Source organism: Pan troglodytes, chromosome 3 (genome assembly GCF_028858775.2).
Source record: "Pan troglodytes isolate AG18354 chromosome 3, NHGRI_mPanTro3-v2.0_pri, whole genome shotgun sequence".
Lineage (NCBI taxonomy): Eukaryota > Metazoa > Chordata > Mammalia > Primates > Hominidae > Pan > Pan troglodytes.
The window spans coordinates 57,370,392-57,395,366 of NC_072401.2; positions in this window are offsets into that span (position 1 = coordinate 57,370,392).

The following is a 24,975-nucleotide window of genomic DNA, read 5'->3' on the forward strand; positions in this document are numbered from 1 at the left end:
ATCGGAGATATATTAACATTGTACTCCAACGCATGAATACCTTCTAGCTTTGCCAAAATAAGAGTTTCTAAAAATGAATAATTACATATACGTAAAAATTAACAAAATATGGAAAACAAGCAAGAATATAAATTGTGTTAATGAAACAACATAAAGTAACAGAATAGTGAAAGAAAACATAAATAGAGGCAGGTTCTCAAATCAAAACCCCCAAAGCTCATTTTAACATGGCAAAACACACCAGGAGCAAAATAATTAAATTATATTTGTTTGCTGTTATGTTTTTGTTCTTCTGATAATGTTATATAAGAATGCTTATCAAATTATAATAATCTTACAAAGAGATAAAATAATTTAACATTTTGAATTTTTTTGTGTGTCACCTGTGGTCCAAATTCAACGAGAACACCTTCCATCTACTTTTTTGAAGATTCAAATTGAAAATGTTTTAATATTCTCTTCAGATCATTTGTCATTTATTATTGTTTAAAGGACTACGAAAACTTTGTGCCTCAAACTTAGTGCCTACAAAACCAACATATAAACAAGATGAGTGATCCTTTTACTCCCAGATTTCTGTCTCTCTTATACTTTGCCTCCCCCTCTGCAAAACCAGGGAAGACTGTTCTTTAGCGATCTTCCTTTGCATGGTTGTAAATGCTGGAGGCCTTGTGGCCAAAGGACTACAACAAACCAAAGTTTCTGCACTCTAAAATTAAGGAGAAAAATAAAATATCAAAAAATTATAAATAAATGCAAGAAAATGAGGTGCTTAGGGTCATCTTTTTAATGCTGCAATTACTACTGAAAATAGGAATCATAGAAATAATAATATGTGATAGGTAACATTTATTGAGAACTCAGCTAATATAATAGCAATCACTTTATGTATATTCTATCATTGAATACTCACAATTTGTTCCTTCAGTAAGTATTTATTAAGAACCTACTTTGAGCTAGGCTCTCTTCTAGGACCTGGACCTTCATCAGCAAACAAAACAAAGTCTGCATTCTGTTGAAGTTTATATTCTGTGACTAATGAGAAGAAATGATACTAAGTTTTGTGATTTGGCAAACTGAACTAACGGTGAAATCAAGGATAGAGCTGGATTACTGAGAAAGGAGAGCTAATCTGGAGAAAATATGAGGATGTCAATTTCCAATAGGTTAAATACAGAATTTGACATTATGGCGAGTCATTCAAATGGAAATGCCTGTGGCCATTTGTAAACAGGAGGAGCACATGGAAAATAAGAATTGGAGATGGAGGCTTGGGGATTACCTTCTCAGAGGAGAGAGTTGAAGCAATGGAGTTTATAAACTCAATGACTGAAACAGTATGAGTGACAAGTATGGACTGGGCACGATGGCTCATGCTAATAATCCCAGCATTTTGGGAGGCCAAGGCCGGCGGATCACCTGAGGTCAGGAGTTTGAGACCAGCCTGGCTAACATGGTGAAACCCCGTTTCTAATAAAAATACAAAAAATTAGCCTGGCGTGGTGGCATGTGCCTGTAATCCCAGCTACTCAGGAGGCTGAGGCAGGAGAATCATTTGAACCTGGGAGGCGGAGGTTGCAGTGAGCCGAGATCACACCATTGTATTCCAGCTTGGGCAACAAGAACGAAACTCTGTCTCAAAAAAAAAAAAAAAAAAGAAAGATAAAAAAGAAAAGAAAAGTATGAAGGGCAGAGGACAGAACCTTCAGAAACAAGAAGGGCTGAATGTTGAGTCAGTGTATCTAAGAAGAGAGAAACAGAGCAGTCAGAGAAAGAGGAAGAGACCGAGACAGCTCTGAGTGCAACAGAATTCAAGGTTGTGAAGACATGAAAACATCAATATTTTTTGCCAAGAGAATGGTTGCTGTCAATATCAAAGAGCACTTTAAGTAGAGTGAAACCAAATGCAAGAGATGAAAGGGGGCCAGGTAGGCAGGAAACAGAGGCAGCAAGTAAAAGGAAGCAGAGATAGGCTCATAGAATGGGTAGCAGAGTCCACGCAATAAGGTGGCATCACTGTTCACGTGAAGTCTCTGTGTACATAAGACAACTGAGACTGAAATTGGTTTTAGCTCAATTAAGACAATTTTTTTTTGAAATAGTGAAAAAGAATCAATGTTTGTGTGTAGTACTCTGCTTTCAGAATACAACCAAACACCTCAAAGAGGTATCATTTCTTGAATGTGAAATAGAAAATCTGAGCCCTCTGACATGAAAGCTGTATTTTCCTACCTGTCTTCATGCAGAGATTTATTTTTGCTGTCAGAAGTGAAAATTCTCCCCGGTAGGTAGCAGGATTTGAAGCAAGGGAGAAAATGAAACATAGTCGGTCACAAAGTTGCATTTGTATTAGGAAAACATCATTTTGGCAGGAGAGATACTGTAATTTGTCCATCAGGTTAATCTTAGCAATGAAAAGTCCTCATCAAATGGTGAAGACTTTAATATATGTCTTAGAAAGAGAGGTTGGCTGTGGATCTGTAACTGCTACAGGAGTGAAAAGAGACCCCAACAATCTGCAAGAACCTAATGGATGGAAATCATGACAAATTTGGAGAATGTATACTTAATTTTTTTTTCAGTGTTGGCCTATTCTTACTTTTAGCACCACGGCAGAACAAGTTTAAAAATGTTCATTTAGACTGCGGACTTAGGTATACTACAATGACATTCTTTTAATCTCCCTATAGGTTGCTCACAGATACAGAAAGAATCAGTGATTTTTCTTTCTCTTTCACTCTAATTATACTTAATATATTTTCTAAGCAGAAAGTAATCAACAGGGAGAAAATTCAAAACGACACACAAGAGCTAGAATTTTTTCTCAAACCTTTAAATGACATTCCAATTGAAACTATATTTAATGGCAAATGATTTCTAATTACACTCTGTAATTCTTGTCTCATTGAGGAGTTCTTCAGGAAAACTGTTTCCTGACACAGCCACAAATGCCATGCTTTAAATGTTGGTACCCTCCTCGTGTTTAATTACCAGATATGGTGGTAGAGGTAAATGGCTCCAGAACACTGAGATTTTGGCTTCAATAAGGCTTCATGTTGTTCTTTCAAGGTGAGTACCAACTTCTTTGTATCCCCATGCTATTTGGCAGAGTGACAACTGGGTAGTGCATAGTCATGAAGCCTGGTTCTGCATATGAACACCAAGAATGCTGTTGTATTTTCACCTGTAGTAAAAAACAGTTTAAAAGTCCTATAAAGAAGCCAAATAGAATTTAAGAGCTCACTACATATTGCTAATTACAAACAAATTACACAATTCCTAGTTATTGATGATTTAAGAACCTTTGTTATAAGATTATATTCAGTGTCTCTAGCTCACCACAATTAGAAATTTTGCTTTGAGTAATGAAGTCTCCAGGGTGTGGTGGGAGGAGGACGGTCTATAGAAATATAATACATATGGCTGGTGCTGCCTCAAATGTACATAAACTGCCACTGCTTTATCAAATTGTAATATCTCCCCTTTCAAAATCTTAGACAGCTTGTGCACACCATCTGCTCTTTGTCTGTATTCCTTCTGTGCTTTTCTTAATCTAGAAGAATGGTTCTTGAAATTCTTACAGGACTCTTTAAAACGTTTGCCACATATTTTGAGAAGCATCTGGTTGGAAGAAGTCCCGCTTTCTGTATTTGTTCCCAGTTGTCTGGTGTGTGCCATGTTTCTCGTGAACCTAGTTTTGTTAACTTTCAGAGTAAATGCTTTTGCATTTGCTGCGGCACATGTTTATGGTGAGACTAATAGCCCAAAGCAAGTTGTTAAGGGTTGTGTAAATGAAGACTCAGTGTCAGGAAAACTTGATTAATTTACCTGTCATCTAATTTGCACAAAGTTACCTAGAAATTGCTGTTTGTTTCTTTTGCTTGATGATTTCAAGATGAAGTTCGTCCCTTTAAGGAATCTTTGATACCTTGAATACTTGCTCAAACATCTGCTCTGGTTTCATCAGGGAGACTTTGGGATAGCTATAAGTCGCTTAGCTTTCCTTCAACAAACAAAGCACCTACCTGTCAGTAAGACAAATTTCCAAGGAACTAAAAAATGGAGAGTGTTACAAAGAAGCTCTGAATCTTAAAGGGACAGAACTTTCAGTTAAGTCAGCCATGGAAATTGTTACTGGCCACTTTTTATTCTTTTCATAGGTTTTTTGGGGGATATCAACATACATATGCTAAACATTTGAAATTTCAAAACATATAAAAATTAAAATCACACATAATCAATAGAAATAATCAATAACTAACACCTGTATGGTGCTTACTATGTATTACAACAAGCACTTTACTCATATTAAGTTCTAAGGCTTTACTCATATTAAGTCTTTTAACTCTCATGACGATTTCAATATGAGAAATCGTCATGAGAATTGAGATAGATCCCATCATGGCCTTAATTAAAGAGATAAGGACCAGAAGCACAGTTAAAATATTTGCCTACAGTCACTTGGCTAATAGGTGGCAAGCCTAAGATTCAAATGTAGGCAGTGTAATTTCAGAGTCTAACTTTTAGTTGCTATGCTGTACCATCAACACTCACTTACCACTGTTAACACTTACATGAAATTCTTTCCAGACTGCTTTCAATCAAGTTTTTAAAACAAGGTTGAGATCAGAGTATGTTTATTTATTTGTCTTAATTTTGTTTACTTAATTAATCTTGTAACAAGTTCCCTCCCACACTATTTACAGACTTATAGTAATTATTTTTCTTAGTCCATTTTGTGCTGCTATAACAGAGTACCTGAGACTGGCTAATTTATAAAGAACAGAGATTTATTTCTTATAGTTCTGGAGGCTGGGAAGCCCAAGGTTGATGGGTTTGCATCTGACAAGGGCATTCTAGCTGCATCATCTCATGGAAGCAAGTGGAAGGGCAAAAGAGCATGCATGTGTGAGAGAGGTTGAGAGAAGGTGAGAGAGGGAGAGAGAGGGGGCCAAACTCATCCTTTTATCAGAAACCCACTCTCTCGATAATAGCATTAATCCCTTCATGAGGGCAAAGCCCTCATGATGTAATCACCTCTTGAAGGTCCCACCTCTCAACACTGTTGCATTGGGGGTTAAAACCACAGCATCAAACCACAGCAGCATCTTTGGAAGAAAGACATTTTAATTGAGTAAAGCAAGTGCCCCCTACTTCATATATCACCTATTTACAAAAACTTGCTTTGTCTATTAAGCAGTAACATAGTATGGGAGAAAGAGCATGAGTGCCAAGTCAGTGCAAGTGAATTGGAGTAAATGATGGTGGGTAAATCCCTTAGCCTCTTTTAGTGACATTTTTCTCATTTATAAAATGGGTTAAGGGTGTTGATAATTTGAAGTACAATGTTGTCATGACTACTAGAAGATATACGTGTGAAGGTACTTAGGCACTTGTATAACTACTTACAAATGTCAGTGATTACTTTTAATAACAGCAATAATAAATCAGCATATCCAACCTTGACTGACAATCTTTCAAGGGAATTCTTTCATAGGCAAAGGAGGAGATCAAAGAGGTTTGTCAAAGCGATGAACATAAAACATTGTCAGGAACTATTGAAGAATACTTTAGTAACGGTAATAGAAGCACTGGAAAGCACACACACATGCACACACACACACCCAACAGCATAAATAAGATTTTCATGTATTTCCTTTGAGACTTTTTCAATCAAGCTTTTTCTTTGAACTTGTCTTTTGGTTCCTTTCTAGTCTAAGATCAACACACTTTGCTAAATCAACTTCTTGGAACACTCCTCACTTTTAATTTGTTACTTGCCCTTCTACTTCATTTATCTTTTTTTTTTTCAAAAAAAAATTCTTTTACTTGCTTACTTAATTTCTCTCTTTTCTTGTCTTCACTTCCCAATGTCATTGATACATGAAGTGCTTCTATTGGTAGACAAACAAGGTCTTGGGGTTAGGGACTGGAAGCTTCTAGTGGACCTTTGAGAGATGCCTGTCCATTCCTGTTCTCTGCCTCCTCAAAGGACCATACCCAAGCAATTTCAGCTACAGAAGAATGGGCATTTGTTATTTCAGTCCACAGGGAAGAAGACTGAGACTCTTTGCTCCAACAGTACACTTGCATGCAAACTATAGCCACAAGAATCAACTCGATTAAATGCATTGCTTTGTAACTGACCTGGCTTAACCACTTTAGAAGAAGATAATATTCAAAATCTAATAAAATGATAAAGAAGTTGGATTATTTTTAAACTCTCAGTTCCTTCTGAAATTGGTTGGAAATATCTACAAAAATTGCAGGCAACGTTTTATATGAAACACTCTACTCTAATTCTTCAGTTTTTGCCATCTTTGGATATTGTCAGTAGTAGCTCAGCACATACTGAAATGTTTTTGTATTTTCTTTTAATTTGAGGTTTGGCACTTGCATTAGGAATCTTAGCAAGCCTGAATGGCAGCTCCAACTGAGGTGGAATACCTGTCTTGTAAAGTTGTTATGGATATATCCTTGAGAATATGAGAAAAGAAAGCCTACATTCTGAGAAGATATCACCAGTCCCTGCCCACTGCTTGAATCCGTGCTGTCCCGCCCAGAGAATGTACTATAGAAAATTCTGCAGTGGGCAAGTCTAGACAAAATATTTTTGGATGCTTTGAGCATATCACTCCAGATTAACTATTGCCAAGGGGTTAATTGGACTCAAAGATCCCTCCCCATGAGGTTTGAGAGTCTGTGATATAAATTCCATCTGTTTCTTGAAGCAGTTTATGGGTTTGGCAATATGAGATATTGGCCTGACAATTGTTTAAAAAATCCTTTTTAGCCTGATACAGGTAAAATTTTTTATAGCATCCAGATTTATTTTCTTCAACATCTAATTTTAAATTAGAAACCACTCCAGTCCTGTGTCTGGAATACAAAATTTATTCTGAATGTGAATACTGCATAGCCATCTTTTGACCAAAGAGGTATAACTTTCATACTGTAGTGGAGGAGTAGAACTTTCTTCATCCAATTTTATTGCTATGAGAATTGGAATGTTATAAATAGTGAAATCAGCCCTTCAGTATTTCTCAACTATACTTACTTTGTTTCAAGGGATTGTCTATGAACTGTCTTCAGTGGATTATAAGATCTGAGACACTCTCTTGGCTTATGTGACAGCATATATTCATTTTCCATGAATAAATTTCATACAGGTAAATCTAGGTTTAAAAAACAAAAGAAAACACAAAATTAAAGGGGAAAAATTAGGAAATGTTAGCCTACAGGAGGGTGAAAGTCGAAAAAGGGGAGAAGTCATTTCATTTCCTTGCCTTAATTATGGAAAGGAAGAATCTGCTTCCTTCTAACCCCTTCATCACTCACAATCCTAGCTTTTAATTTTACATGAGGATCTGCCTTGGCTATCTTCATTCTCAGGTGGAGATTTCCTTCAGGTTTGTCTGCTTCAACCTCCTCTTGTTCTGTGAAACATTTGGCTTATTTTCTCCAACTTTTATTTTAAGTTTAAGGGTACATGTGTAGGATGTGCAGGTTTGTTACATAGGTAAACATGTGCCATGGTGGCTTGCTGCACAGATCATCCCATCACCTGTACTTCCTCCTCCCACCTCCCCACCCTCTGATAGGCCCCAGTGTGTGTTGTCCCCCACCATATGTTCAAGTGTTCTCATCATTCAGATTCTACCTATAAGTGAGAACATGTGGTATTTGGTTTTCTGTTCCTGTGTTAGTATGCTGAGGATGATGGATTCCAGCTCCATCCATGTCCCTGCAAATGATATGATCTCATTCCTTTTTATGGCTGCATAGTATTCCATAGTGTATATGTACTACATTTTCTTTATCTAGCCTGTTACTGAAGGACATTTAAGTTGGTTCCATGCCTTTGCTATTGTGAATACTGTTGCAGTGAACATACACCTGCATGTATCTTTATAATAGAATGATTTATATTCTCTTGGGTATATACCAAGGAATGGGATTGCTGGGTCAAAAGCTATTTCTGTCTTTAGAACTTTGAGGAATCAACACAATGTCTTCCACAATAGTAAAACTAATTTACACTCATACCAATAGTGTATACGCGTTCATTTTTCTCCACAACCTCACCAGCGTGTTTTGTTTTGTTTTTTACTTTTTAATAATAGCCATTCTGATTGGTGTGAGAGAGCATCTCATTGTGGTTTTGATTTGCATTTCTCTAATGATCAGTGATGTTGAGCTTTCTTTCATGTTTGTTGGCTGCATGTATGTCTTCTTTTGAGAATTGTCTGTTCATGTCCTTTATGTACTTTTTAATGGTTTTTTTTTCTTGTAAATTTAAGTACCTTGTAGATGCTGGAAGTTAGAACTTTGTCAGATGGATAGATTGAAAAATTTTTCTCCCGTTCTGTAGGTTGTCTGTTCACTCTGATAATAGTTTGTTTTGCTGTGTAGAAGCTCTTTAGTTTAATTAGATCCCAATTGTCAATTTTTGCATTTGTTGCAATTGGTTTTGGCATCTTTTTCATGAAATCTTTGCCTATGCCTATGTCCTGAATGGTATTGCCTAGATTTTCTTCTGGGGTTTTTTTTTTTTTTTTTTATTCGAGACAGAGTCTCGCTCTGTCTCCCAGGCTGGAGTGCAGTGGCACAATCTCGGCTCACTGCAAGCTCTGCCTCCCGGGTTCACACCATTCTCCTGCCTCAGCCTCCCGAGTAGGTGGGACTACAGGCGCCCACCACTGCACCTGGCTAATTTTTTGTATTTTTAGTAGAGACGGGGTTTCACTGTGGTCTCGATCTCCTGACCTCGTGATCTGCCCACCTCAGCCTCCCAAAGTGCTGGGATTACAGGCGTGAGCCACCACGCCCGGCCTCTTCTGGGGTTTTTACAGTTTTGGGTTTTACATTTGAGTCTTTAAGCCATCTTGAGTTGATTTTTGTATATGGTGTAAGGAAGGGGTCCAGTTTCAATTTCTGCATATGGCTAGTCAGTTCTCCCAGAACTGACTATTCTTAAATAGGGAATCCTTTCCCCATTGCTTGTTTTTGTCAGGTTTGTTAAAGATCAGATGGTCATAGGTGTGTGGTCTTATCTGGATTCTCTATTCTCTCTCATTAATCTTGTACCAGTACCATGCCATTTTGGTTACTGTAGACTTGTAGTAGCCTACAGTAGGATTTGACATCAGGTAGCATGATTCCTCTAGCTTTGTTCTTTTTGCTTAGGATTGCCTTGGCTATTTGTGCTGTTTGTTGGTTCCATATGAATTTTAAATTTTTTTTTCTACTTCTGTGAAAGATGTCAATGGTAGTTTAATGGGAATAGCATTGAATCTATAAATTGCTGTGGGCAATATGGCCATTTTCACAATATTGATTCTTCCACTCCATGAGCATTGAATGTTATTCCATTAGTTTGTGTCATCTCTGATTGCTTTGAGCAGTGGTTTGTAGTTATCCTTGAAGAGGTCTTTCACTTTCCTTGTTATCCGTACTCCTAGGTATTTTATTCTTTTTTGTGATAACCGTGAATAAGAGTTCATTCATGATTTGGCTCTTGGCTTGGCTTGTTCATGTATAGGAATGCTAGCAATTTTTGCACATTGATTTTGTATCCTAAGACTTTGCTAAAGTTGTTTATCAGGTTAAGAAGCTTTTGGGCTGAGATAATGTGGTTTTCTAGATATAAGATTATGTCATTGGCAAACAAAGATACTTTGACTTCCTGTCTCCCTATTTGAATACTCTTTATTTCTTTTCTTGCCTCATTGCCTTGGCCAGAACTTCCAATATTATGTTGAATAGGAATGGTGAGAGAGGGCATCCTTGTCTTCTGCCTCTTTTTAAGGGGAATGCTTCCAGCTTTTGCTCATTCAGTGTGATATTGGCTGTGTGTTTGTCATATATGGGCCTTATTATTTTGAGGTATGTTCCTTCAATACCTAGTTTATTGAGAGTTTTTAACATGAAGAGATGTTGATGTTGAAGGCCTTTTCTGCATCTACTAAGATAATCATGTGGTTTTTGTCTTTAGTTCTCGTCATGTGATGAATCACATTTATTGATTTGCATATGTTGAACCAACTTTGCATTACAGAGATGAAACCTACCTGATCATGAGGGATAAGCTTTTTGATGTGTTGCTGGATTTGGTTTGCCAGTATTTAATTGAGGGTTTTTGCATTGCTATTCATCAAGGATATTGGCCTGAAGTTTTCCTTTCTTGTTGCATCTCTGCCAGGTTTTGGTATGTAGATGTTGCTGTGCTCATAGAATGAGCTAGGGAGGAGTCCCTGTTTTCCAATTTTCTGGAATAGTTTCAGTAAAAATGGTACCAGCTCTTCTTTGTACCTCTGGTAGAATCCAGCTGTGAATCCATCTGGTCCTGGGCTTTTTTTGTTGTTGTTGGTAGGCTATTTATTACTGCCTCAATTTCAAAACTCATTATTGGTTTACTCAGGGATTCAATTTATTCCTGGTTCAGTCTTGGGAGGTTGTGTGTTTCTAGGTATATATTCATTCCTTCTGGATTTTCTAGTTTATGTGCACAGAGGTGTTCATAGTATTCTCTGGTGGTTGTTTGTATTTCTGTGAGGTCAGTGGTGATATTCCCCTTATCATTTCTGATTGTGTTTATTTGATTCTTCTCTCTTTTCTTCATTTATTAATTTAGCTTTCTATTTTTATTAATTTTACCCTAAAAACAGCTCCTGGATTCGTTAATTTTTGAAGGTTTTTTTGTGTCTCTATCTCTTTCAGTTCCACCCTAATCTTGGTTATTTCTTGTCTTCTGCTACCTTTGGGTTTTGTTTGCTCTTGGTTCTCTAGTTCTTTCAGTTGTGATGGTAGGTTGTTGATCAGAGATCCTTCTAGCTTTTTGATGTGGGCATTTAGTGCTATAAGTTTCCCTCTTGAAACTACTTTAGCTGCATCCAAAATATTTGGTACATTGTATCTTTGTTCTCATTAGTTTCAAAGAACTTCTTGATTTCTGCATTAATTTCATTCTTTACCCAAGAGTCATTCAGGAGCAGGTTGTTCAATTTCCATGAACTTGTGTGTTTTTGAGTGAATTTCTTAAACTTGAGTTCTAAATTGATTGTCCTGTGGTCTGAGAGACTGTTTTGTATTATTTCAGTTCTTTTGCATTGGCTGAGGAGTGTTTTACTTCTGATTATGTGATCAATTTTAGAGTAAGTGCTGTTGGGTGATGAGGAGAATGTATATTCTGTTGTTTTGGGGTGGAGAGTTTTGTATATACTTATCAGGTCCACTTGATCCAGAGCTGAGTTCAATTCAATAATATCTTTATTAATTTTCTGTCTCGATGATCTGTCTAATATTGTCAATGGGGTTTTACAGTCTCCCACTATTATTGTGTCGAAGTCTAAGCCTCTACAAAGGTTTCTAAGAACTTGCTTTATAAATCTGGGTGCTCCTGTATTGGGTGCATATATATTTAAAATAATTAGCTCTTCTTGTTGAATTGAATCCTTTACCACAATGCACTTCTTTATCTTTTTTCATCTCTGTTGGTTTAAAGGCTGTTTTGTCAGAAACTAGAGCTGCAACCCATGCTTTTTTCTTTTTTTCATCTGCCTGGTAAATTCTCCTCAATCCCTTATTTTGAGTCTATGTGTGTCTTTGCATGTGAGATGAGTATCTTGAAGACAGCATACTGATGGGCCTTGGTTCTTTATCCAGCTTGCCATTCTATGTCTTTTAATTGGGGTGTTTAGCCCATTTATATTTAAGGTTAGTATTGTTATGTGTGAATTTGATCCTGTCATCATTATGCTAGCTGGTTATTTTGCAGACTTGTTTATGTGGTTGCTTCATAGTATCACTGGTCTGTGTACTTCAGTGTGTTTTTGTAGTGGCTGGTAATAGTTTTTCCTTCCACATTTAATGCTTCCTTCAGGAGCTGTTACAAGGCAGGTCTGGTGGTGATGAATTCCTTCAGCACTTACTTGTCTGAAAAAGATCTTATTTCTCCTTTACTTATGCAGCTTAGTTTGGCTGGATATGAAATCTGATTTAGAAATTCTTTTCTTTAAGAATGTTGAATATTGGCCTTCAATCTCTTCTGGCTTGTAGGGTTTCTGCTGAGAGGTCTGCTGTTAGTTTGATGGGCTTCTCTTTGTAGGTGATCTGGACTTTCTCTCTGGCTGCCCTTAACATATTTTCTTTCATTTTGACCTTGGGGAATTTGATGATTATGTGTCATGGGGTTCATCTTCTTATGGAGTATCTTACTGGGGTTCTCTGCTTTTCCTGGATTTGAACGTTGGCATCTCTTGCTAGGTTGGGGAAGTTCTGCTGGATGATGTCTTTAAGTATGTTTTTCAACTTGTCTCTATTCTGCTCATCTCTTTCAGGTACCCCAGTCCATCATAGTTTTGATCTCTTTGCATAATCCCATATTTCTTACAGGTTTTCTTCATTCCTTTTCATTCTTTTTTCTGTATTCTTGTCTGACTGTCTTATTTCAGAAAGATAATCTTCAAGCTCTGAGATTCTTTCCACTGCTTGGTCTATTCTGCTGTTAATACCTGTGATTGCATTTTCAAGTTTTTGTAGTGTGTTCCTCATCTCAGGTCAGTTATGTTCCTCTCTTAACTGGCTATTTTGGCTGTCAGCTCCTGTATTGTTTTATCATGATTCTTAGCTTCTTTGCATTGGGTTACAACATGCTCCTTTAGCTCAGTGAAGTTTGTTATTATGCATCTTCCGAAGCCTTCTTCTGTCATTTTAGCTATCTCAGCCTCAGCCCAGCTCTGAGCCCTTGCTGGAGATGTGTTATGGCCACTTGGAAGAGAAGGGGAACTGTGCTTTTTTGAGTTTTCTGTGTTTTTGTGTTGATTCTTTCTCATTGTTTGGGCTTATCTACCTTTGATCTTAAGGTTGCTGACTTTCAAATGGCGTTTTTGTGGGGTCTCTTTTGTCATTGTTGTTTTCTCTTTGTTTGTTTTTCTTTTAACAGTCAGGGCATTCCTCTGTAGAGCCATTGTGGTTTTCTGGAGGTCCATTCCAGACCCTAGTTGCCTCAGTTTTTCCCATACCTGGAGGTATCACCAATGAAGCCTGTGAAACAGCAAAAATGGTAGCCTGCTCCTTCCTCTAGAACCTCTGTCTCAGGGGCGTATTGACCTGTTGCCAGCCCAAACACACTTGTAAGAGTTGGCTGGAGACCCCTATTGGGGGGTCTCACTTAGTCAGGAGGAACAGGATCAGTGTCCCACTTAAATAAGCAGTTTGGCTGCTTTTTGGTAGAGCAGGTGTGCTGTGCTGAGCTCTTCAGGTCTCACAGGCTAGACTAACTGAGAAACCCAAACAGTCAAGGTGTTAGCCTGCCCAATTTTCACCCCTGCCCCCTTGCCCCCAGCATTCCATCCCAGGGGGAAATTAGAACTCTGTTGGCTGTAGAACATGGGCAGAGGAAGCTCAAGGCCCCAGCTGGGAGATCTTGCCAATAAGGAGAATTGGATTGAGGTCCTGCTTAAAGAAGCCTGGCCACAATCTGGCAAAGCAGCTGTGCTGTACTGGGGGAATACTTTTTTGTCTGAACTCTTTGGACTCTCCAAAGCTGCCAAACTGTAACAACTGAATCAACCAAACAGCAGAGATGATGACCTGACCCTCCCCACAGGGGGTCCATCCCAGGGAGAGATCAGAGCTCCATTTGTAGAAAACTCACTGAGGTGGCTGAACCTCCAGCAGGGAGGGGTAAGTAAGGAGGACTTGTATTGGGTAAGGAGGAATGGATGGGGTTCCCACTTAGAGAAGCAGTCTGGCCATGATGTGGCAAAATGACTGTGCTGTGTTAGGGGGGACCCTTCCTCATCTGGACCATTTGGACTCTCCAAAGCCAGCAGGTTGGAACAGCTGAGTTGACTGGATGGCAGAGATGGTGGATAAACCTCCCCCAAGGAGTTCCATCCCATCTCAGGCAGACTCTACTCTGTTGCTGTTGACTGGCTGGAATTCCAGTCCAGTGGGTCTTACCTTGTGAGATGCCATGGAAGTGGGGCCCACAGAATGATGCTTCTTGGGTACCTGGATTCAGCCCCCTTCCTAGGAGTATGTACAGACCTCTTGCCTTGACTGAGTTGCAGACATGTTTGTTGGGAATCCCAGATCCAGGGTATGTGAAGATCCTGGGGCTCTGTGTGTGCCGGAGCAGCTGCTCTGCCAAGACTCCATGCAGCTCTGTGTGTCAGACCCAAGGTGCTGGTGGCAAATGGGTTTACAAGAGGATCTCCTGATCCATGGTTTTCAAAGATCCATGGGAGAAGCATGGTTTCCCTGGTGGGGTCACTCACTGCTTCCCTTCACTGGGGGTGAGGGTTCTCTTGGCTCCATGTTGCTCCCAGATGGGCCATTGTCCTCCTCTGCTTTTCTTCATTCTCCATGGCTCAGGTTGTTGGCCTAATGAGTCCCAGTGTGAGAATCTAGATATTTCAGTTGAAGGTGCTGTATTCACTCACCCCTTTTATTCCTCTCCATGAGTGCTATAGACCACAGCTGCTTCTATTCAGCCATCTTGGTCAACTCCCTGCACCATTTGACTTTTTATCATGACTTCTCTTCTCTTATATAGACCTGTTTGGTCACAATAGATCTATGTAAGATAAGATTTCAGATTATAAATCTTTGTTCTTACTTGGATTCTCTTTAAATTTTATTTTGAATTTAATAACTTCATTTGGCTTCACTTACCACCATTGCTGGAAAGGGGCTCTGTCCCTGCAAATCTTCACCAACTACCTGGGAAGCTTGCTATCTAGACCCAAATCAACTTTTAGGCTTCACTTATATGAAGAGGGAAATTGAACATTCATGAATCATTGAACTCTCAGAGAAACAAAACTGTTAGGCCAATTAGCTATGCTCTATGTTCACCTGCATTTCCACTCAGAACATTCTTCCAGCTCTCCATCATCTCCTGCAAATCTCTTTCTCACTAGCCATCACTGGCCTGCATGTTCTTTAAATGTCACCTTAGTCCCCCCTCTTTCCTAGCTCCCCCTGTGAGATGGCAGCTTGATTTCTGACTGTTGGGCTGGGTCTTGGTTAATATCCCTTTGAGGTGGTGTTTTTGTAAATACCTCCATGAAAAGGCCACAGGGCCATGACACTAATGATGGCTTTGGTTTCCTTACAACTTTAGATACCAATTGAATATGTGTTCTTTTGCTGGTTAACTAACAAACATAGGGTTGACAGTCATATGGCAGGTTCCTGACTCTAGATTAAAGTGATGATATACTCCAGGGCACTGATTCTATGTGATCAGCTGCATCTGGTTTGAGCAGACATTAAACTTTCAAGTGGCAGGAATTTTCATATGGCCATCATCCACTATACTGACTGGCATGCATAGTGTCAATTGAATGGCTTCTGAATGAATAAACACACATTGAGGATAGTTTGAGGGCATATGTAAAACTTTAGACTTACTCCACATTCTATCAAAAGCTCAACTGTGAATTAATAAGAAGATAAAATTGAAGTTTCAACCAAGAAAAAACTGATACATGTCAGACATCAAAGTGACTATGAACAGATCTCTGTATGTGACATTACAATTATATTGAAATTATACCTGGGATTTAATTTTTAGAGGTATTACTGAGTGATGACACAGAGAGGCCAGTGCTGTTGAAGATTTTTATTATATTTCCTGAGAAAGAGGGGCATGCCATGCCATGCAGAGCCACAGGGGAAGCATTCAGTTTTGGTCCAGAGGCAGAAAGCAGGTGCAAGGGGAAAGCTTGTGCCACAATAGTCTCCAGTGTCCAGCTGCTTCTTGTCTTCTCTTCTTCTCTGCCAGCTGAGCCTGGGGTTTTTATGGGCACAGGATGGGGGTTGGGGTGGCCATGGGTAGTTTTGGAAGAGACAGCATTAGAGCAGGAAAACAGGGATGTGAGTGCTCAATTTGGGCCATGGTATTAGGCTTTTCAGTTTGAGGATGGGGCTCTTGCCAGGGACCTTCCCTCCCAGAATTTCTCTGCCACCTGTCCCTATCAGAGAGATGCTACAAGATACCTTGCTTGTAGCATCTTGCTGAAGGTATCCACAGAAGACTGGTGCCAGACTTATGTCTGAGCAAACTAAAACATCCTGTGTCCTCTTTGTCAGTACAAAGAAATGAGTAGACTCGGCTGTGGAGCAGATGTAGGTCAGACAGAAAAGATAGCAAGGATGATATAATCTTAGGTCCTGTCCAATAGGGCTACCTGGAAAAGAGTAGGTCCCTAGTTGTGAGAAGTTCCAGGTGAGCCCTGAAATCCTAGGGGCTGAAGAATGCATTTCAAGGGATCACCCAAAATAGACATACATCTACCCAGGTCAAGAGAACTGCAGGAGAGGGAACCTGAGTGATGGAAGCTGCCAAATCTCCACTGAAAAAAGAGCTTTAAATATCTGCCAGTCCTAGGGAGCCTGAAGGCAGCGTATGAGAATATCTGTTCAAAAAACCCTTTATTTATTTCTTAAAACTTCTTCTTTCCCCTATTTTACCCTGAAAGTTTCCAGAAATGGTTAGCAAGCTAGGCAAGATGGAGATTGAGTACAGAAGGGTAGAGAAACCATCATTTCTCTCCATTTCTACTGCAAGTTTCTAACATGAAGTGTATTAGAAACCTAGTTCTGATTAACTTCCTGGCAGAACGTTTTTAATTTCTGAGTTAAGGCTATGTTTTTTATTTAAAATGACTGCATCACTGTCCATTCTCCAAGAGCCAGCTGAAAAGTAATAAGACATGCCCAAGTTTTCATCAAGGGATGGGAAACAATCAACAGAGGACACAAGGAAATATTCTGCCATATAAAACAGCTACAGTGCCTTAACAGAGCTGAGAAAAAACATACTTTTGAAAAGATTTGCCACAGTGAAGGGAAGAAACTTGTAAAAGTTTCTGTTTTGTGTTTTAAATACAAAAATCAAGGAAACACTGTCTTTTTGAATGCATAATATTCCTTGAAAAAACAGTAAGTTGGGTTGTAGATTAAGAGGGGTAAGAAACCAGTGAATCCACTAAATAATCCTGGAATTAAAGTATCAAAAGAACATCTAAAGAACCACATTCACATTACAGAAAACAGAATCACTGAGATAGAAGACTAACTTAAAGCACCCTTGCAGAATGCTGAGAAAAGACAGCAACAATGTCTATGGTTAATAAGACCTTACTGAACACAAAACACATTACAGAGGAAGAAACTGAGACTTGGCAAGGTCACCAAGCATGCCCAGGCAAACAGCCAGTCAGGGACAGAGCAGAACCCAAACTCAAATTTGTCAGACTCCAAAGCATGTCTGTTTACTATTACACAGTGCTAAGTACAAAGACCTGACAATATTTAGATCTGAAGGAGAGTGAATGAAGGGCCAACTCACAGATGACAGGTGTTTAAAGGGAAAACAGCAGAACAAATTGAACATTAAAAAACATAAAAATAAAATAGAATAGTATAGTTTGAAGTTAGGTAGCATGATGCCTCCAGCTTTGTTCTTTTTGCTTAGGATTGATTGTCTTGGCTCTACAAGCTCTTTCTTGGTTCCATATGAAATTTAAAGTAGTTTTTTCTAGGTCTGTGAAGAAAATGAATGGTGCTTGATGGGAATAGCATTGAATCTACAAATTACTTTGGGCAGTATGGCCATTTTCATGAGATTGATTCTTCCTATCCATGAGCATGGAATGTTTTTCCATTTGTTTGTGTCCTCTCTTGTTTCCTTCAGCAGTGGTTTGTAGTTCTCCTTGAAGAGGTCCTTCATGTCCCTTGTAAGTTGTATTCCTAGGTATTTTCTTTTCGTGTCTTTTTTTTTTGAGACGGAGCCTCACTCTTTCACCCAGGTGGGACTGCAGTGGCGTGACCTCGGCTCACTGCAAGCTCCACCTCCCAGGTTCACGCCATTCTCCTGCCTCAGCCTCTCAAGTAGCTGGGACTACAGGCACCCATTACCATGCCCAGCTAATTTTTTGTATTTTTAGTAGAGACGAGGTTTCACCGTGTCAGCCAAGATGGTCTCAATCTCCTGACCTCCTGATCCGCCCACCTTGGCCTCCCAAAGTGCTGGGATTACAGATGTGAGCCACCGCGCCCAGCCATACCTAGGTATTTTTTTCTTTGTAGCAATTGTGAATGGGAGTTCACTCATGATTTGGCTCTCTGCTTCTCTGCTGTCAGTGTATAGGAATGCTTGTGATTTTTGCACATTGATTTTGTATACTGAGACTTTGCTGAAGTTGCTTATCAGCTTAAGGAGATTTTGGGCTGACATGATGGGGTTTTCTAAACATACAATCATGTTGTCTGCAAACAGAGACAATTTGACTTCCGCTTTTCCTATATGAATACTCTTTACTTCTTTCTCTTGTCTGATTGCCTGACTGGAATTTCCAATACTATGTTGAATAGGAGTGGTGAGAGAGGGCATCCTTGTCTTGTGCCGGTTTTCAAAGGGAATGCTTCCAGCTTTTGCCCATTCAATATGATATTGGCTATGGGTTTGTCATAAATAGCTCTTATTATTTTGAGATATGTTTCTATACTACAAGGCTACAGTAACCAAAACAGCATGGTACTGGTACCAGAAGAGATAAATAGACCAATGGAACAGAACAGAGGCCTCAGAAATAACACCACACATCTACAACCATCTGATTTTCGACAAACCTGACAAAAACAATCAATGGGGGGAAAGGATTCCCTATTTAATAAATGGTGCTGGGAAAACTGGCTAGCCATATGCAGAAAAGAGAAACTGGACCCCTTCCTTACACCTTATACAAAAATGAACTCAAGATGGATTAAAAATTTAAACGTAAACTCTAAAACCATGAAAACTCTAGAAGGAAACCTAGGCAATATCACTCAGGACATAGGCATGGACAAAGATGTCATGACTAAAACACCAAAAGCAATAGCAACAAAAGCCAAAATGGGTGAATGGGATCAAATTAAACTAAAGAGCTTCTGCACAGCAAAGGAAGCTATCATCAGAGTTAACAGGAAACCTACAGAATGGCAGAAAAATTTTGCAATCTACCCATCTGACAAAGGTCCAATATCCAGAATCTATGAGGGACTTAAATAAATTTACAAGAAAAAAACAACTCCACCAAAAAGTGAGCAAAGGATATGAACAGACACTTCTCAAAAGAAGACATTTATGTGGCCAAGAAAAATATGAAAAAAAGCTCATTGTCACTGGTCATTAGAGAAATGCAAATCCAAGCCACAATGAGATACCATCTCATGCCAGTTAGAATGGCGATCATTAAAAAGTCAGCAAACAACAGATGCTGGAGAGGATGTGAAGAAACAGGAACACTTTTACACTGCTTGTGGGAGTATAAATTAGTTCAACCATTGTGGAAGACAGTGTGGCAATTCCTCAAGGATCTAGAACCAGAAATACCATTTGACCCAGCAATCCCATTACTGGGTATATACCCAAAGGATTATAAGTCATTCTACTATAAAGAGACATACACACATATGTTTATTGCAGCACTATTCACAATAGCAAAGACTTGGAACCAACCCAAATGTCCATCAGTGATAGACAGGATAAAGAAGTTGTGGCACATATACACCATGGAATACAATGCAGACATAAAAAAGATTGAATTTATGTCCTTTGCAGGTTCATGGATGAAGCTGGAAACCATCATTCTCAGCAAACTAACACAGGAACAGAAAACTAAACACCGCATGTTCTCACTCATAAGTTCAAGTTGAACAATGAGAACACATGGACACAGGGAGAGGAATATCACACACCGGGGCCTGTTGGCAGGTCAGGGGAAAGGGGAGAGAGAGCATTAGGACAAATACCTAATACATGTGCGGCTTAAAACCTAGATGATGGGTTGATAAGTGCAGCAAACTGCCATAGCACATGTATACCCATGTAACAAACCTGAACCTTCTGCACATATATCCCAGAACTTAAAGTAAATTCTAAAAAAATAGAATAAAGCTTTCCTGAACTGGATAAAAAGTTAATTCTCCAAATGAAATGATCTTATCTAGATAGAGCATTGGGCAATTGATCTAAAAACTATAAGAACTGTTTCTTTATACAGAAGTGGGGGTGAGAAATATGAAAATAGGTAAAGAATTGGCAAAAATGGTAGTGTTTCCTTCTATTAAGCATGTGGTGAAACAAGTATTCCCATTCACAGAAGTATCAGGTAGTATATAAATTATTGATCCTAAGAAAATAATCTAAAATGCAAGCATGAAATCATGTGAAGACAGACATTAATTTTATAATCAGAAAAGATATTAAATATATAAAAAAGTTTACAAATGTAAGCAGAATTAAAATAACATTTAAATATTTAGTGTAGATTATTAAAATACAAAAAATACTTGCTTCCTATTCATACAGCCTCATGTCTGAGGCTTTCTTTTCATTGATGGAAAATATTGTAGTATCCCCACAAAAATTCTAATAGAAAACTCTAAACACATTTTACATATAAACTAACAAACAGAGTAGGCCTGTGTTGAGGTTGGCAATATTCTTTGAATTCTTTGATATAACCCTGGAGAAGCAGGATAGGGCAACAGATGGTGACTGGTCTCTAAGACAGAAGAGGTGAGTTCTACTGTAGTTCTGCTATTTACTGTCTTATGCTGTGCAAGTCAGTTTCTCTCTCTAAACCATATACCTATTCTAGGATACCCTCAGTAAATATTTCTTGCCCAAGTCAGTTGGCAAAGCCACATAAGTATTAAGTGTTGGAACAAGGAAGGCTTTGTTGAGCCAGGATGCCTGGCAGATAATCAGAACATTTAGAAAAGGAGGAAATTCCAATTAGTGGAAACAGTGAGAAGAAAAGGAATGGAGTTCAGACCACATGGGAAGCTGGCTTTTCCTAGCCAGTACAGACAGAATATAAACAATAGAATAATATCTCAACTTTTTTTTTTTTTTTTGAGGCAGTGTCTCACTTGGTCACCTAGGCTGCAGTGTTGTGCAATCATGGATCACTGCAGCCTTGACCTCCTGGGCTCAAGTGATCCTCCAGCCTCAGCCTCCTGAGTTGCTAGAACTACAGGTGTGCACCCCCATGCCCAGATAATTTGGTTTGTTCTTTGTAGAGACAGGGTCTCACTATGTTACCCAGGTTGGTCTTGAACTTTTGGATCCTCCTGCTTCGGCCTCTCAAAATGCTAGGCTTACAGGTGTGAGCCACTATACCTGGCTGACAATATAACATCACAGCTTTCCATCACAATTCAGTTTTATAATCTAATTAGTTATACATATTCTTATTTGGCTCTCCTGAAGATCTTGGAAATTTGGAAGAACTGGTATCATTATTCTCCAAATAAAATGACTGAGGGACAAGTAATATTAGATATTCTTTCCTAAGCAAGTTGAAGTTCAGGAAATTAAATTAGGCAAATCATAGTAATCTGATGGAAGATAATGAAAACAATGGAAACCAGTTTAAACTCAGAATTGAAGTGATGGAGATTCAGTGTTAAATCCCAGGGAAATGATTGACAGAGGAGGAGGTAATGTAGGTTTACATAAAAAGTATTTATGTACTGAGGCTGGATAATGGTAAATGAAAAAGACAATCCTGGGCCAGGCGTGGTGGCTCACGCCTGTAATCACAGCACTTTGGGAGGCCGAGGCGGGTGGACCACCTGAGGTCAGGAGTTCAAGACCAGCCTGGCCAACATGGTGAAACCCCATCTCTATAAAAATACAAAACATTAGCTGGGCTTGGTGGTGGGTGCCTGTAATCCCAGCTACTCAGGAGGCTGAGGCAGGAGAATCCCTTGAACCTGGGAGGCGGAGGTTGTAGTGAGCCGAGATTGTGCCACTGCTCTCCAGCCTGGGCAACAAGAGTGACACTCCATCTCAAAACAAACAAACAAACAAGCAAACAAACAAACAAAAATCTCCAAACAGCATTTTTGAAACTGGGTGGTAAATTTATTTCCCACAGTTTGGAAAGCATGACTGAAACAATTAGAACCATTCAAAGAGGAAATTGACTTGGCAATGTTCCAAACCTTAAAGGTTGATGATATGGAAGATTTCACTTCTACCTCAAAGCAAGACCACACCTCAACCATTTTATACAGGGTAAAAATCTTCTCCAAGAAGACATTAAGAGGAGATTTCTAAACTTTATACACTTCACATCTTTGTTGGGCCAAGATGAAACAGAATAATTTGGAGTCTGTCTGTTCTGACTGAGCTCAGCCAAGTCAGGGCTCAGAAACCAGCTCAGATTATGGTTAATGTTGGATACCAGACCTCTGTCAAACTAAGAGGGTCCTGGTGGAAGCTCCAGAGCAGGGCAGGCTGGGCCTTATCTCTGGCTCCTATAGGCACAACTGAGTCTTTTGCATGTTTATAAGGAAAGCCTCAGGTATCTGAGGCCCTCTTTTTCCTAGTCAAGGGCTCCTCCACCCACTTGAAAGGTATTTTAGACATCTGAGGCAAATGTGCAGTTGTTTAATTCCACAACTGATCAGAGAATGTCAGGCAGTGTAAACATATTTTGAAAATGTTTATTTTATTTCTTTAAACACATATATATTTGCACTTGTAGAAAAATGTTAATAGAAGTCAAATAAATTTTTTAATGAGTTTTAATAATGTAAATACACCTACCTATACACAAAAACTGCACACACACAGAGATTTACCAGAAAGAGGGCCCATTTTATTTGCTAAATGGGTGTGTGCTCAAAGACCTGTGAAGTCATTTCCCTTTTCTGGATTAATTTGGGGGCTAGAAAGGGTGAGATCCAGTGGGGTCATGCCACCCATGAAATCCTTGCCTAATGGTAAGAGAATTTCCTCAGTTTCTTTTTCTAACCAGGAACTTTACAAGCAGGTGATATGCCAACCAAGTTTCTCTTTTCCACTTGGATTGCTCATATACTTCATTCAACAGTCTCTAGAATCATCTTGATCATCATTTGAATCAACAGTCTCCTCATTTATCGCTCCTGGGTGAGGAAATACTCTTCTTAGCAGTAGATTCATTTTGTTTTGTTCAACATCGAGGCGATGCCATAATCTTGTTTGATGTGTAGAATTAAGTGGCCGAGCAACAGGTTTCCTTCTTTCTGATGATCCAATGGGTCCATTTGAGGTTTCTCAAGTTATTACATGTTGCTTCGTATTTCCTTAAAAGCACCATGTATCCCACACTTAATCATAGTACAAAGATTGACAATCTCCTTGGAAATTCTTTAATTACATGGAAGTTTTGTGATATATCAGTGCTCTGAAAAGTTTTCAGGCAGAAATTCTGTTATTTCTGATAATTAAACATATTGTTATGCAAGAGATGACAAATAGATGGAATTAAATGTGGGTTTTTTTCTGTTTTTTGTTTGTTTGTTTGTTTGTTGTTGTGTGCTTGTTTCTGGATAACTTTACTCGAGCAAGAGTACATACAGATGTAGAATCATCTAAATGTTTGGAGATAGTTTTTATGGTTTTTATAACTTTTTCCAAACTTTCCATTTCCCCCCAAACACAAATAAATTCCAAATTATTAGCCTCTGCTGTAAGAAAACTGTCAGTTGTTGCTTTTTTCCTTTGTATGAGAGGCTCTTTCCTTCTCCATTTATACCCTTTCAAAGAAATTATCACTATCTATGTTGTATTTGGCTACAAGTGTAATGCTCTGCATGGCAGCATAAATAGGTGGAGTTGATCAGCCATTATTTTTATTGTGGCAGATTTTTTCATGTTTACCCTACTCCTTTTTGAGGAATATGGTACCTTTGTCATTGTTTTCTTGGCAGTAATATAGAATGATAAAGAGAATATTAGAACAAGAACCAGGAAACCAGTTTTCCTTCAGGTTCTGCCATTACCAATCTAGACAAATTTCAGGGGAATCACTCAACCCTAATTGTGTCACAATTCTCTCATCTGCAAAATGAGAGTGTTGAACTAGATTTTTTCAGAAACCCAATTCTATGAGTGCACAGTCTCAAACCACTTTTTGTTTACACATTTGTGCTCTAGCAAGTTTGAAGTTACTCTTTTAATAACTGAGAGGATAAAAGTAACACATCTTTTTGTTGGAATTTCAGAAAATTATAGAAAAATAAAAGAATATAATTTAAATACTAAATATCAACCTTACACCAACCAGGGATTATTACTGTCAGTGTTTGTTATATTGGTTGCCAGTGTTATATTGCCAGTATTATATTGGTTGGTTACTTTTGCATATGCACATGTGTTTTAAATCTCCATTTTGTAAATATATAAACATATGTAATTATAAATATATTTTGTAGATGAATAAAGATATATTTATAAAACTTAATTATACTGTATATATGTCATAGCTTGTTGCTTTATTTCACTCATTATTATATTATGACCATATTTCTGTTTTGTTAAATGTTCTTCACAAATATTATTTTTAATGGCTAAAGTGTTTTCTTCTAGCATGATTCCCCAAAGACAGAAAAGATTCAGTAAATTTTAGCTTTAATTATAATATTTCTATAAATATTTATTTTTAAGATACTTCCTATTTGGATACTTAAGTTGTTGTAATTTTTGCTACTATAAATGGTGCTGTGTGGAACATACTTGCATATGACTATTTGAGAACTTCTCCGATTACTGCTTCAGAAGAGTATGTGAGTTATCTTTTGCTACACAAATTACCCCAACATTTAGTGTATTAAAATAGTCACGAACATTTATTGCACAGTTTTTGTGGGTCAGGAATTTGAGAGGAGCTTAGCTGGGTGGGTGGTTCTGGTTCAAGGTGTCTTGAGAATTATAGTCAAGATGTCAGCTAGAGCTGCAGTCATCTGAAGGCTTGAACTGGGCTGGAGGATCTGCTTCCAATGTGGCTCACTTTCACTGACAGAAGGAAGGGCTTAATCCCTTACCTACTGGACTCTCCATGGCTATCTAAGTGTCTTCACAACATGAAGAGTGGCTTACATAGGGCAAGTAACCAAACAGAAAGCAAGGCAGATGCTGCA